This window comes from Phacochoerus africanus, chromosome 1 (genome assembly GCF_016906955.1).
Source record: "Phacochoerus africanus isolate WHEZ1 chromosome 1, ROS_Pafr_v1, whole genome shotgun sequence".
NCBI classification, from domain to species: domain Eukaryota; kingdom Metazoa; phylum Chordata; class Mammalia; order Artiodactyla; family Suidae; genus Phacochoerus; species Phacochoerus africanus.
The window spans coordinates 274786221-274800144 of NC_062544.1; positions in this window are offsets into that span (position 1 = coordinate 274786221).

Sequence of the window (13924 nt, forward strand, 5' to 3'; positions counted from 1 at the left end):
GCAGCAGTTGTTCCTGAAAGGCATTGGCAAAGAAAAGCAAGAAAGAACTCATCATTGCAGAAGCTGCTTGCCCACAGACCAATAAAAACTAACCCTCAGCCCCTCATCTTGTTTCTGTTGGTTTTTTTAATTTATACTGTAAAATACGTCCATCATGCAGAATAGAAAGGATGGCACACTGGACATCCGGGACCAGTCACTGGATGGATCAAATCCTAACAGTCAGCCATGCTCGCCCCCGTCTTTTTTAAGCAACAAATCATCAGGCTGAAGCCCCACACCCCACCCCCTGTCTCTCCTTCCCCAGAAATAACCAATATTCTGAACATCGATGGTCATTCCCATGCATGCTTTCCACTATTATTACATAGAAATATAGGGTTGCTTTGTTGTCAAACTTTATTCATAGCAGTGCCATTACTATTTCCCTAAATTTTATGTTTCTGGAATATATCCACTTTTCACAGCTGTATTCTATAGGATAGTAGACCAATATATAAATTTATTCACTCTGGTGTCTGGACAGTGAGATTGCTTTATTTCATTTTATTTTATTAGTGGGAAAGAGACATTAAATATATGTTTGCATATATATTTAAAGACGAAGAGATTCTGACCAAGGCTGTGCAGAATAAGTACAATTACCCTAATTTTTTTTTTTGGTATTTTTTAATAGTTATTTCCCCAGTACAATTTTTATTTTTTCTACTATACATCATGGTGATCCAGTTACATACACATGTACACATTCTATTTTCGCACATTATCATGCTCCATCATAAGTGACTAGACATAGTTCCCAGCGCTACACAGCAGGATCTCATTGCTAATCCATTTCAAAGGCAATAGTTTGTATCTATTAACCTCAAGCTCCCCAACCACCCTACTCCCTCCCCCTCCCGCTTGGCAGCCACAAGTCTATTCTGCAAGTTCATGATTTTCTCTTCTGTGGAAAGGTTCATTTGTGCCTTATATTAGGTTCCAAATATAAGTGATATTGAGATTGCTTTATTACCTTTTTTTCCAAACAGTATTGCAATAAACATTCTTACACATGTATACTCATGTGTGAAGTTTCTAGGGAATATTCCTAGAAGCAGGGCTGGCAGTCAGCATGTCTTCAGCAAGACACATACATACACCCATTGGGTCCAGGAAGTCTCCGTTCTGATTGGAGAAGGTGCAAATTCTGATCGGTGGGTGGCTTGGCCCCTGGGATGTGAAGTATGTCGGATACCATCCCTGCCTAGAAGTGGAATTACTGGGTTGGGGAGCACAAGATCTTTCACTTGGCTAACTCGTGACAAATTTCTGAGGTTACTAGTGATCCTTGTCTTCGATCAGTATTATCAGTCTTTATTTTTTGCTCAACTGATGGCCTAAGATATTAGCTCACTGTGGAATTAATTTGTACATCCCTAATTCCTAATGAATATACTTTTGTATTGAGTAGACCTATAGCTTTCATCTTTTGTGAATGACCAATTTGAAATTTTGTTCATTTTGTTTTGAATTTTTCCTATTATTATTAATTTATTTATTTTTTGCTTTTCAGGGCTTCACCTGTGGCATATGGAGGTTCCCAGGCTAGGGGTCTCATTGGAGCTGCAGCTGCCAGCCTATGCCACAGCCATGTCTGCAACCTACACCACAGCTCATGGCAACACTGGATCCCCAACCCACTAAGCGGGGCTTAGTGGGGGATTGAACCCAAGTCCTCATGGATACTAGTCAGATTCATTTCCACGACACCACAATGGGAACTCCCTTCTATTACTGTTATTACTACTATTATTTTGGCCACACCCATGGCATGTGGAAGATCCCAGGCCAGGAACCGAATCCAAGCCACAGCTGTGGTGACACTGGGCCCTTAACCCAATGTACCACGGCAGGAACTCCAAATTTTCCCTCTTATTGATTTATAAATCACACCATAATCTTTTATCAGACACATATATTATAATGTATGTTATATGTTATCATAATTATATACAATATACTCGACAGGTATAATTATCTCCCCCCACCCCACTTTGTTGTGTGGTTTTCAACCTGTAATACCTGGCATGTTGGCTCACCCCAGCTCTTCTCCACCCCAGCTCTTCTCCACCCCAGCTCTTGACTGTTTTTGCTCTCTGGAGGGGGATCCAAAAATGTGACCTGTGACCTTTGAAGCACATAACTCCAACAGCCTCCTCTCAGACTATTTGTTTAGATTTTTACTATTATGTTGAACTCACCTTTCAACTTGATGGTAATATGATGCACCAGGGTAATCTGGGCCCAGGACAGTGTTTTTCACAAAAGCTGATGCCCTTAACTTTTTTTTTTTTGCCTTTTTTGCCTTTTTAGGGCTGCACACTCAGCATATGGAGGGTCTCAGGCTAGGAGTCAGCTCAGGAACTGTAGCCTCCAGCCTACACCACAGCCACGTGGGATCCAAGCCTCATCTGTGACCTACACCACAAGTCATGGCAATGCCGGATCCTTAACCCACTGAGCGAGGCCAGGAATCAAACATGAGTCCTCATGGATGCTAGTCAGGTTCAGGTTCGTTAATCACTGAGCCATGACAGGAACTCCCCTTAACATTTGTTGATGGGTCATAGGTAGGAACAAATAAGTTGACCTCCTAAAAATCATAGTTAGAAGTTGACAAGAATAATAATTATTCTGGCCATAGCTGTCACTCACCAAACACAAACATATAAATTTAAATAATTTACTATCCTCAACAATCCCATGAGGCAGGAGTTCTTTTTATCTGATTTTTTGCCATGAGAAAATGATGGCAAAAAGAATTTTAAAAGCTTGCCTACTTAGATCGTAAATGGAAGAATTGGCACTGAAACCTAGGACGTTGGGCTGCAAAGGTCTACTCTTACTCATTCAATGGTTCACCTTCTTTTTTCCCATTCCTGTCCAAACAAAGGCTTGGAGAACTGGCAAAAGGTTTTCCAGAACCAAGAGAAATATAAATACAAATACTGTAATTACTACAAGCCTGGGACCCATAGCTTCTCCCTCTAACTTTGCTCCCTTATCGTTTCCTCCAAAAGTCCTTGTTTCTCTCTCTCTCTCTCTCTCTCTTTTTTAGGGCTGCACCTGCAGGATATGGAGGTTCCCAGGCTAGGGGTTGAATCGGAGCTACAGCTGCCAGCCTACACAGCAGCTCACAGCAATGCCGGATCCGTAACCCACTGAGCAAGGCCAGGGATCAAGCCCGCATCCTCATGGACACGAGTCAGATTCATTACCACTGCGCCACAACAGGAACTCCAAAAAGTCCTTGTTTCTGACAGGGCTGCAAGCCTGGGGAAACTGTAGATTCTAGGCATTGCTGGCCTGGTACTCTGTCATGCTTTGGAATTCAGAGAAGAAAGAATGATGAAATGTTTCTGATAGATACATACATACATATGCGATGGATACATAGAAGCATAGGTACATAGATACATAAACAGATACATAGGTGATAGATAGGCAGATAGATAGATACATACATACATACCCACCTACATACATAGGTAGATACATAGAGAGATACATGATACATAGATACACAAATACATAAATAGATACACGGAAAGATACATAGATAACATAATTAGATGGATATTCTAAAATAACTATATATTATAATGCTTGTATATAAAATTACCTTTCTTTTGTTGGTTTAAATGTTAGGACAGTTGAATCGTAATATGGTACAGTCAGTCAGTAAGCTGTCAAGGGCAAGAATTGTGTCCTTTTTTTCTTTCATGTTCTCCCTTAATGGGTGTTTCACAGATGAGTAAATGTACATTGATTCACCTGAAGTGATTCACATACCTTGGTCTCCTATAGAGCAGTTTCAATTCCATTTTTGTGCTGGGGCATTTGGTCCACATGGATTCTCCAATCCTGCAGGCGTAAGAGCATATAGGAACAAGCTAAAAAAAAAAATAAAATTCCCTTCTTTCCTCTGTCTTTTTGAAGTTGTACCTTTTTACATTTTGATTAGTTTTGTTGCTGTCCTAGTTCAGGTGGGAGAGTCCTACGTATAGTTTGCAGTCAGATTGTAAAGAAATTTGCAGAGGGCACTTCAGGATAAAAGGTTCTAAATAAATGTACATTATTTTATGTGCTCACAGAAGCAACTATTGTAATCACGGATCACTGTCTCTATCTTAATTGTCTTTTTTTCTTTTTTCTTTTTCTTTTTAGGGCCACACCTGCAGCACAAGAAAGTTCCCGGGCTAGGAGTAGAATAGGAGCTGCGGCTCCCCGCCTACACCACAGCCACAGCAACCCAGGGTCCGAGCCACATCTGTGACCTACACTGCAGCTCATGGCAACACCAGATCCTTAACCCACTGTGCGAGGCCAGGGGTCCAACCCTTGTCCCTGTGGATACTAGGACAGGAACTCCCTTAACTGTCATATGAGACAGTTGCTTGGTGTGAAGCTTAATTTTATGTCTCAGTCTCACTGAACTAAGGGCTGTCCAGATACAGCTGGTAAAACATGATTTCTGGGTGCAATTGTGTTTCTAGAGGAGATGAGCATTTGAATTGGTGGATTGAGCAAAACAGATGGTCCCCCTCAGTGTAGGTGGGCATTGTCGAACCTTCTGAGGGCCTGCATAGAACCAAAAGGCAAAGGAAGGGCAAATTCATTGTTTCTGCTTGAGCCGAACATCCGTCTCCTCCTACTCTTGACATCAGTGGTCCCAGTTCTCCAGTCTTCAGACATGAACTGCGTTATACCACCAGCTTTCCTCGATTCTCCAGGAAAAGAGCATATGATAGGACTTCTCACTTCCATAATTGTGTGAGAAATTATATACATGTAATATATTATTAAATATTAATGTTTTAATCTACAATAAATATACATTTCCTATTGGTTCCATTTCTCTGGGGAAACCTGATGAATACAATTGGGAGAGTAACTTAGAGTCAGATCACGGTGCCTTAAAGATGAAGACAGCAAGAATCCTAAAACTTGGAGTTCCCATCGTGGCGCAGTGGTTAACGAATCCGACTAGGAACCATGAGGTTGCGGGTTCGGTCCCTGCCCTTGATCAGTGGGTTAATGATCCGGCGTTGCCGTGAGCTGTGGTGTAGGTTGCAGACGCGGCTTGGATCCCGCGTTGCTGTGGCTCTGGCATAGGCTGGCAGCTACAGCTCCGATTTGACTGACCCCTAGCCTGGGAACCTCCATATGCCACAGGAATGGCCCAAAGAAATAGCAAAAAGACAAAAAAAAAAAAAAAAGAAGAATCCTAAAACTGGCATTTGAAAAATTAAGTCAACGTATGCTTACCAAAGGGTAGGGTGGGAGGGATGGACTGGGGGGTTGGGACTGGCATATGCACACTGATGTGTATGGGTTGATTGGCCAATGGGGACTGGCTGTATAGCACAGGGAACTCTACCTAATACTCTGATGATCTACATGCAGAAAGAATCTGAAGCAGAATGGATGTGTGTTTATTATAACTGAATCACTTTGTGGTACAGCAGAAATGATCACAACATGGTAAATCACTGTACTTCAATAAAACATTAAAAAAAAAAAGAAGAAAAAGAAAAAAAGGGTAGCAGGTAATGTAATTCCACATGTTATTTTGGGACTGAGATGGCTGAAACCTGGGCAGAGTAAGAGACGAGCTCAAGGTCACAGAAGCAACAGGAAAATTCAGTTGAGACCCATTTGGTGGACAGGCACCTACCGCCCTCCTCTCACTCGTTTAAACAGCCTGTGTGGGAAAAAGGAATTGAAGACAGAAGGCATTTGTATTTGCAACACACCTTTCCCACCCTCCCTCATGCAACACACACCCACCCACCCAACCACACACACTCACACACACACACACACACACACACACACACACTCACACACACACCCTGGCTGTGTCCCTTGTTCCTCAGTCTTCAAAGTTCTTTTTCTTAAATATTTCATCAATTTTTTTCTAATTGATAAAATTTGATCTTGATTGTTAAATCAAGAAGGCTTGAGCAGATGCAGCTCTTGAATAACCCAGGTGGAAATGAGAAAAGAAGACAGAAACCTGGATGGACAAACTAAAAACAAATATTTTTTCTATAATGATTAGGGAGTTCCCATAAGGGCTCAGCAGTAGCAAACCCAACTGGTATCCATGAGGAGGCTGGTCAGATCCCTGGTCTCGCTCAGTGGGTTAAGGATCCAGGGTTGTCTCAGACAAGTCTCGGCTCATATCTGGCGTTGCTGTGGCTGTGGCGTAGGCCAGCAGCTGCAGCTCCAATTCGACCCCTAGCCAGAACTTTCATATGCCACAGGTGGGGCCCTAAAAAGACCAAAAAAAAAAAATTATAAAATGATTTATTAGTGATCAGTTTTTTAAAAAAAAACAAAGCTTAAATTTCCTGTGAGTTGCTTAACAAAAGAACTTCTGGAAAACTAGTCTCGAGGGCAGAAAATGAAGTTTACCTATCAAATGTCAAAATCCCAGGCTTTCCATACTCGACAATGGATTTTTTTTTTTTTTTTTTAAACAACTCCCACCGTTGCCCTCTCTGGGGCCAGGACAGTAAGAAAAATGAACAAAGAACTTCAGCTACATGGCAATTCACCTGTTTATCTAAACACAAAAATCAAAGTCCATTTCCACCCTTAAAAGCCAGTAAAGGGGAAGGTTAAATGTCTTTGCCGTTTGGTGCATTTACTCAAGGAGTTTGTCATTAGGCAAAATTGTACTCAGCAGGCAAAAGCTTTAAGTAGAAACATCACTCTCCTGCTGTCACATCTGATGCTGACTGATTGAAATAATGGGGGGGGGATAAAAAAGGAGTTAGGGAGGAAGGAAGGAGGAAAGAAGAGACAGAGGCAGAGCAGGAGAGTAAGGATAATTTTTGATCAGAGCCGTATTCTTGAGATAAAACTATATAAAAATATTCATAGTGAAAGAGCGACCTCTTCTGGTCACATGAAGGACATTCAAGAACTTCCCAACAAAGTCAAATCTCAAAGATGGATGAAAAAGAACCGCATTCAAGGTTTAATAAATCCACAGTGTTGTGCACTAAAATCAACCCACAAGCCAGAAAATAGGCATAAACTATGAAATGGGCAGAGCAACACCTATTCAAGATTTTTCTGAGGCTCAGAAAGAGAGCTTGTGAAGGTCTAGGCAGGTAGGAAATGCTTGGCAAGGTTAGGCCTCTCCCCGTCTGTGATGCTCACACAAAGTACAATACAGCTGTGGCCAATTAAATTCTACAGCCCAACATCTGCTATTAACTCTTCTGTTCTTACATTTACTCTTTTAAAAAACCGAGGATAAACATTTCATTTATTGTGACAAAGTATGGGTAACATAAATCATTTTAATGACTTTGAAGTAGCATTAATAACATTCCCAATGTTGTACAACCATCACCACCATTTATTTCCAAAAACTTTTCACCACCCTGGATGAAAACGCTGTGCCTAATAAACGTCACTCCCATTTCTCTCACTGCTTCCCCCCCCCACTCCACCCTGGTGACCTTTACCCTACTTTGTCTCTTTATGAATTCGCCTATTCTAGATTATTCATTCAAATGAAATCATACTTTTTTAACCTTTTGGGTATGGCTTCTTAGCATTCCGTTCTCAATGTTCACCCGTGTTATAGCATGTATCAAAACATTTTTTCCGGAGTTCCTGTCGTGGCGCAGTGGTTAATGAATCCGACTAGGAACCATGAGGTTGCGGGTTCGGTCCCTGCCCTTGCTCAGTGGGTTAAGGATCTGGCGTTGCCGTGAGCTGTGGTGTAGGTCGCAGATCCGGCTCGGATCCCGCATTGCTGTGGCTCTGGCGTAGGCTGGCAGCTACAGCTCCGATTCGACCCCTAGCCTGGGAACCTCCATATGCCACGGGAGGGGCCCAAGAAATGGCAAAAGACAAAAAAAAAAATTTTTTTCCTTTTATGAATGAATGCTATTCCAGCCATATGTAATAGTCCAGTATGTAGATTTTGATTATCCATGCTGAGTATCCATTTCGATGATCCAAGCTGGACACTTGAGATGTTTACACCTTTCCGCTGTTGTAAATGATGCTCGGTGACCAGTGGTGTACAAGGATCTGTTTGAGCCCCTGTTTTCAATTATTTGGAGGATATGCCTAGGAGAGGAATTGCTTAGTCATACGGTAATTCTATGCTTAACTTTTTGAGGATCTGCCAAAGTATTTTTCACAGCATCTGCACCATTTTACATTCTTACAACATACAACTGTTTGAATTTATCCACATCCTTGTTAACACTTATTTTGTTTTTTGATTATCGCCATCCTAGCAGGTGTGAAACAGTATCTTGTTATGAGTCTGACTTGCATTTCCCTAAGGACTAAAGATGTTGAGCATCTTTTCACGCACTAATTGGCTATTTGTATATCTTTTTTGGAGACATGTCTATTCGAGTCCTTTGTCCATTTTTAATTGGGTTATTTGTCTTTTTGTTGTTGAGTTGTAGGTGTTTCTTATATTCTAGACTTTAAACTTTTATCATAGGTATGATTTGCAAATATTTTCTCCCATTCCATAGGTTTTTTCATTTTTTTTTCTTTCCTTTTTTTTTTTTTTGGCCAAGCACATAGCATGTGGATGTTCCCAGACCCAAGATCAAACCCGAGCCACAGCCCCATCTTGAGCCACAGCAGTGAAAACGCCAGATCCTTAACCCACTGTACTACCAGGGAACTCCTTCGCTTTCTTGATTTGCAAAAACACTTGCTTTGTTATTGCTCAAGCAAAGACAAGTAGAACTGATGAGTGGCAAGGTTGGCACAGGTGTTTAGGAGTATAGGCGCTGATGGCCATGGAGCAAGGGACCCTGGTTAGAAGGAAAGTCTCATGTGTTAGACAATGAAGCTGATACAGAAAGTGTAAATAAGTAAATTGGTTATTTTTTTCAAGATTCAAGAGGATTCAGTAATGTATTGGATGGCAGAGACATGACTAGTTGTCCAGCTTGATCAGCCCAATAGAAGGCGATGCCATCTGAGATGAAATATAACAGAGAAAGATAAAGTGAGGGTGGAAATATTGAATTCAGTTTGGGGAGGAGCTTGAGGGACTTGTAAGTCTGTAACTCAGAGAAGTTTCCAGATTTTCAGGTTCAATGAGCAGCACCAACTACCACCTGGGGGCCCTATGTGTGCCCCTAGGTACTGTGGCCCCCAGGTACTGTTCTAACTCACCGTCACCAGCTGATTCTCATCCCCAAACTTTGTTCCTGCGAAGGCCAGAGTCGCCCTCTCCTATCCATGAACACCGCAAGCCATCTAAACCCGGCTTAACCCAGTTATCAAGTGTGTGAGCCTGAGAAATTCACCACACCAGTTCCCAGTTCCTCATCTGTAAAATAAGAACAGATTAGAGAAGACGGCCTCCAAAGGCCTTCTTCGTCGAGGCAGCTCTGGTTCCAGAAAGTAATGCACGGAACTTCATTGATCCATCACCAGGGGGCACCACAGAGGCGCCCTCACGTGGGGCTGCAAAGGAAGTGCCCTTGTCCAGCCAGTGGACCTACCAGGATGCGGCGGTGGAAGTTAAAAGAGAATCGGGATGCTATCTTTCCACATCCTCCTTATTCAGGCAAAGCCTTAGATCTGAAGAAAAAAAAAAAAAGTGCAATAAACAGCACTAGCAGCCACCTTTCTAGGATCCTTATACTCTATCACTTTATTAAGGTGAAAAGCATTGTCCTGCTCTTCACTGCCAGAGTTTGAGAGAGATGTATGAATTTTCAACGTAAATTAGATCCAGTAATTTTCTATCAAATTATATAAAACAGATAAGGAGAAAAGGATTAAGTTTCTTGCCTGTAGTTGATACAGACCTATAGTTCACGGCTTTACTGATGCATTAGAATTACCGAAATGCTTCTAAAATATACTGATAAACATAAACTCCTTCCGAGGCCACAACTCTCCCTTCAGCTGCAAGAGGAACTTGGGACAGATTCCAGCTCCCTTGTTCGCCTCTCTCTACCTCAAATGCACAGCCTGGTTACTACAAGTTCAAATCCTCGCTGTGTCGAGTCTCAAAAGCAAATCTTGAGACCATCCTGCATGTCTCCAGCAGGGGGCAGTGGTGCACACGTGGGAAACCTTCAAAGCTGCTTTGGCAAAAAGCTTTGAACGTGCTGGTTAATGCGGACTTTGTCCTGTTATCATCCTTATTAGCAAGATAAACCCATAAAGGCAATACCATGGGAGACTTGTACAGGCTAGAACATTCCGTTTGTTCTTTTTCAAAAAAGTAGGAACAGCATCTTGATCCCTGTAACTCTGGCATTCAGTTATTATAGCCAATCAATGAATGTCTGGAAATGCATGGATTTGCCAGTCTGTGCCTCTTTGTGGAGGTCTAATCCTGGTCATTAACACTAAACAGAAAATCTGCTAAGGGGCAAGTTACAATTTCTTTGAGCCTCCTTGTCTCATTTCTAATATAGCAATGAAGATATCTGCCTAATCCATTTCACAGGATTTTGTGAGGGTCAGACAGAATAACATTATAACCAGGTGCTTTGGAATGTTTTAAAAGGATGCAAATGCAAGATAAAACTACTTTAGAGATGAGTATCCCTTCACAGTGTTTTATTTATAATTAGCCAACAAATATAAACCATCCAAACATCCAAAATTCTCAAATATGAGACCCTCATTTTCTTGGCAAATATTTGAGGGCACTAGTGGTATGTCCATTTAAAAGAAATCTTGGAGTTCCCATTGTGGCTCAGCAGTAACGAATCCAACTAGTATCTCTGAGGATGCAGGTTCAATACCTGGCCTTGCTCAGTGGGTTAAGGATCCAGCGTTGCCCTGAGCTGTCCCGTAGGTCAAAGCTGTGGCTCATATCCGACGTTGCTGTGACTGTGGCTTAGGCCAGCAGCTGTAACTCCAATTTGAGCCCTAGCCAGGGAACTTCCGTATGCCGAAGTGTGGCCGTAAAAAAAAAGGCAAAAAAAAAGCAAAAGAAATCTTTATGACTACTAAAAAATATATTGGAAGGAAGCTTAATGACATTATTAATGATGCATGATAAGTGAGAGAAAAAGCAGACCACAGTATAATAAGGTATAATTTAAGTATGTGCATATTTGTATCTGTGTATCAGATTTATATATCCATAAAAAAATGGGGGACAATACCCTAAATGATAGCAATGTTTATATCTGGGCAATCTAGAGCCACTGCATGGGCCTTGTGTCATTTTTCAGACTAAAGAGTAAGAAATAGGTTAATGGGAAAACTGAGTTTCCCTCTGTTTAAATTTATTATTAATTTATATTAATATAAATTGCATGAATCTGAACTTACAGACATGAGAAATTTAAAAAATTAACACACAAGGAGTTCCCATCATGGCGCAGTGGAAACAAATCCAACTAAGCATCATGAGGTTGCGGGTTCGATCCCTGACCTTGCTCAGTGGGTTAAGGATCTGGCACTGCCATGAGCTGTGGTGTAGGTCACAGATGCAGCTCGGACCCTGCGTTGCTGTGGCTACAGTATAGGCTGGCTGCCACAGCTCTGATTAGACCCCTAGCCTGGGAACCTCCACATGCGGCAGGTACAGCCCTAAAAAAGCAAAAAAATAATTATAATAAAAATTAAAATAAACACACACAAAAAGAATGACTCAAGTGAATGTACTTCAGTAAATGCAAGGGATTTCAGTTTCATGTGTTCATTTTGCCAGAGCGTGAGCCCCTGGCGGCAGGAAGTTTGCTTATCCGTATTATGTCCCCCATTTCATATACAAACTAGGTGCTTGATAAATGCTAGTTAGATGTATCGTTTTTCAAATTACCAAGGTCAATTAAATCCAATTATTTTCAGTTCCATTACAAGATAGCGTGAAAAGGATTAGGTTTCTTGCCTGTGATTGATACAGACCTGTAGCTCGTGGGCTACCAACACATTAGAATCACCTGGATGTTTCTAAGTACACCAAAGTCAGTACATGTTGCTCTACTCTATTCCTTTTTTGTTTTGTTTTGCCTGCGCCCTCAGCGTGTGGAAGTTCCGGGGCCAGATATCAAACTCTCACCACGGCAGTGAAAACACCATATCCACTGCACCACAAGGGAACTCCTCTACTCTATTCTTTTTAACTGTTGGCAAAATTCTTTAGCATGGATCATTTATGTAACTGCTCTCTCCATACCCCCTCTGTCATCTATTTATTTGCTGTTCCTATAAATCCTATAATACGTGTACATGCCTCTTTGCTTAGGTGATAATAATTAACATTTATTCCTTTTTTTCTTTTCTTTTCTTTTTTTCTTTTTTTTGGTCTTTTTAGGGTTGTACTCATGGCATATGGAGGTTCCCAGAAGAGGGGTCGAATCAGACCTGTAGCCACTGGCCTACGCCAGAACCACAGCAACGCCAGATCTGAGCCGCATCTGTGACCTACACCACAGCTCATAGCAATGCTGGATCCTTAACCCAATGAGCGTGGCCAGGGATTGAACCTGCATCCTCATGGATGCTAGACAGACTCATTTCTGCCGAGACACGACGGGAACTCCTAAACATTTGTTTTCTAAAGTAAATGTTTATGTAAAGAAACAAATTAGAAGTAGGTTAGGGTCAATTAACTTCTAACAAAGCAGTCAATAATATTCAGTGGGGAAAGGACAGTCTCTTCAATTGAAGGTATTGTATATTTGAAGATTGCTGAGAGAGCAAATCTTAAGTTTCCATCACAGACACACACACACACACACACACACACACACACACACACACCCTCCCCAACACAATATTTTAAATCAACTATACTTCAGTTGAAAAATAAATATGCAGGCGTTCCACTCGTGGAGCAGTGGAAATGAATCCAACTAGGAATCATGTGTTGAAGGTTCGATCCCTGGAGTTGCTCAGTGAGTTAAGGATCTGGCATTGCCATGAGCTATGGTGTAGTTTGCAGACCCGGCTCAGATCCTGCATTGCTGTGGCTGTGGTATTGGCCAGCAGCTGTAACTCTGATTGGACCCCTAGCCTGGGAACCTCCATATGTGGCAGGTGTGGCTCTAAAAAGCAAAGAAAAAAAAAATCAATACAAATTTGTTGAATACATAAATTCCTTGTCTCAGGCAAGCAGTAGAGTCTGGTCCCATGAGTCAACTTTACAGCCTTGATGGTCGGTGACATCCCTTCACGTGGGCAGCCTATTTTAAGACCCGTCGACCACTGAACAGACAAACAAGTTTAGTCCAACAGTAAAATCCAGTAACAAGAAAGAACATACAAAATGTACTACTGGGACACAGAGATGAATCCACCAATTTCCGATGAGTGAAGGAAACCAGCCGCAAAAGAGTCCCTGCTATCTGATCCCGTTTATGTGAAGTTCAAAAGCAATCAGACCTATTACGTGCTATCATCTCACACGTCCATCATCAAAAAGTCTATAAACAGTACATGCTGGAGAGGGTGTGGAGAAAAGGGAACGCTTGCTCCTACACTGTTCGTGGAAATGTAAATTGGTATAATCACTGTGGAGAACTGTATAGAAGTTCCTGAAAAAATTAAAAATAGAACTACCATGTGATCCAGCAATCCCAATCCTGGAAAGTTATCCAGAGAAAACCATACTTCAAAAATATGCATGCACCTCTATGTTCATGTACTATTTACAACAGCCAAGACATGGAAACAGCCTAAATGCCTATTGACAGAGGAATGGATAAAGAAGATGTAGTACACATATACAAGGGAATATTATTCAGCCATAAAAAAGAATAGGGAGTTCCCATTGTGGCTCACAATTACTAAACTGAGTAGTATACACGAGGATTCAGGTTCCATCCCTGGTGTTGCTCAGTGGGTTAAGGATCCAACATTGCTGTGAGCTATGGTGTAGGTCACAGCGGCGGCTTGAATCCCACAT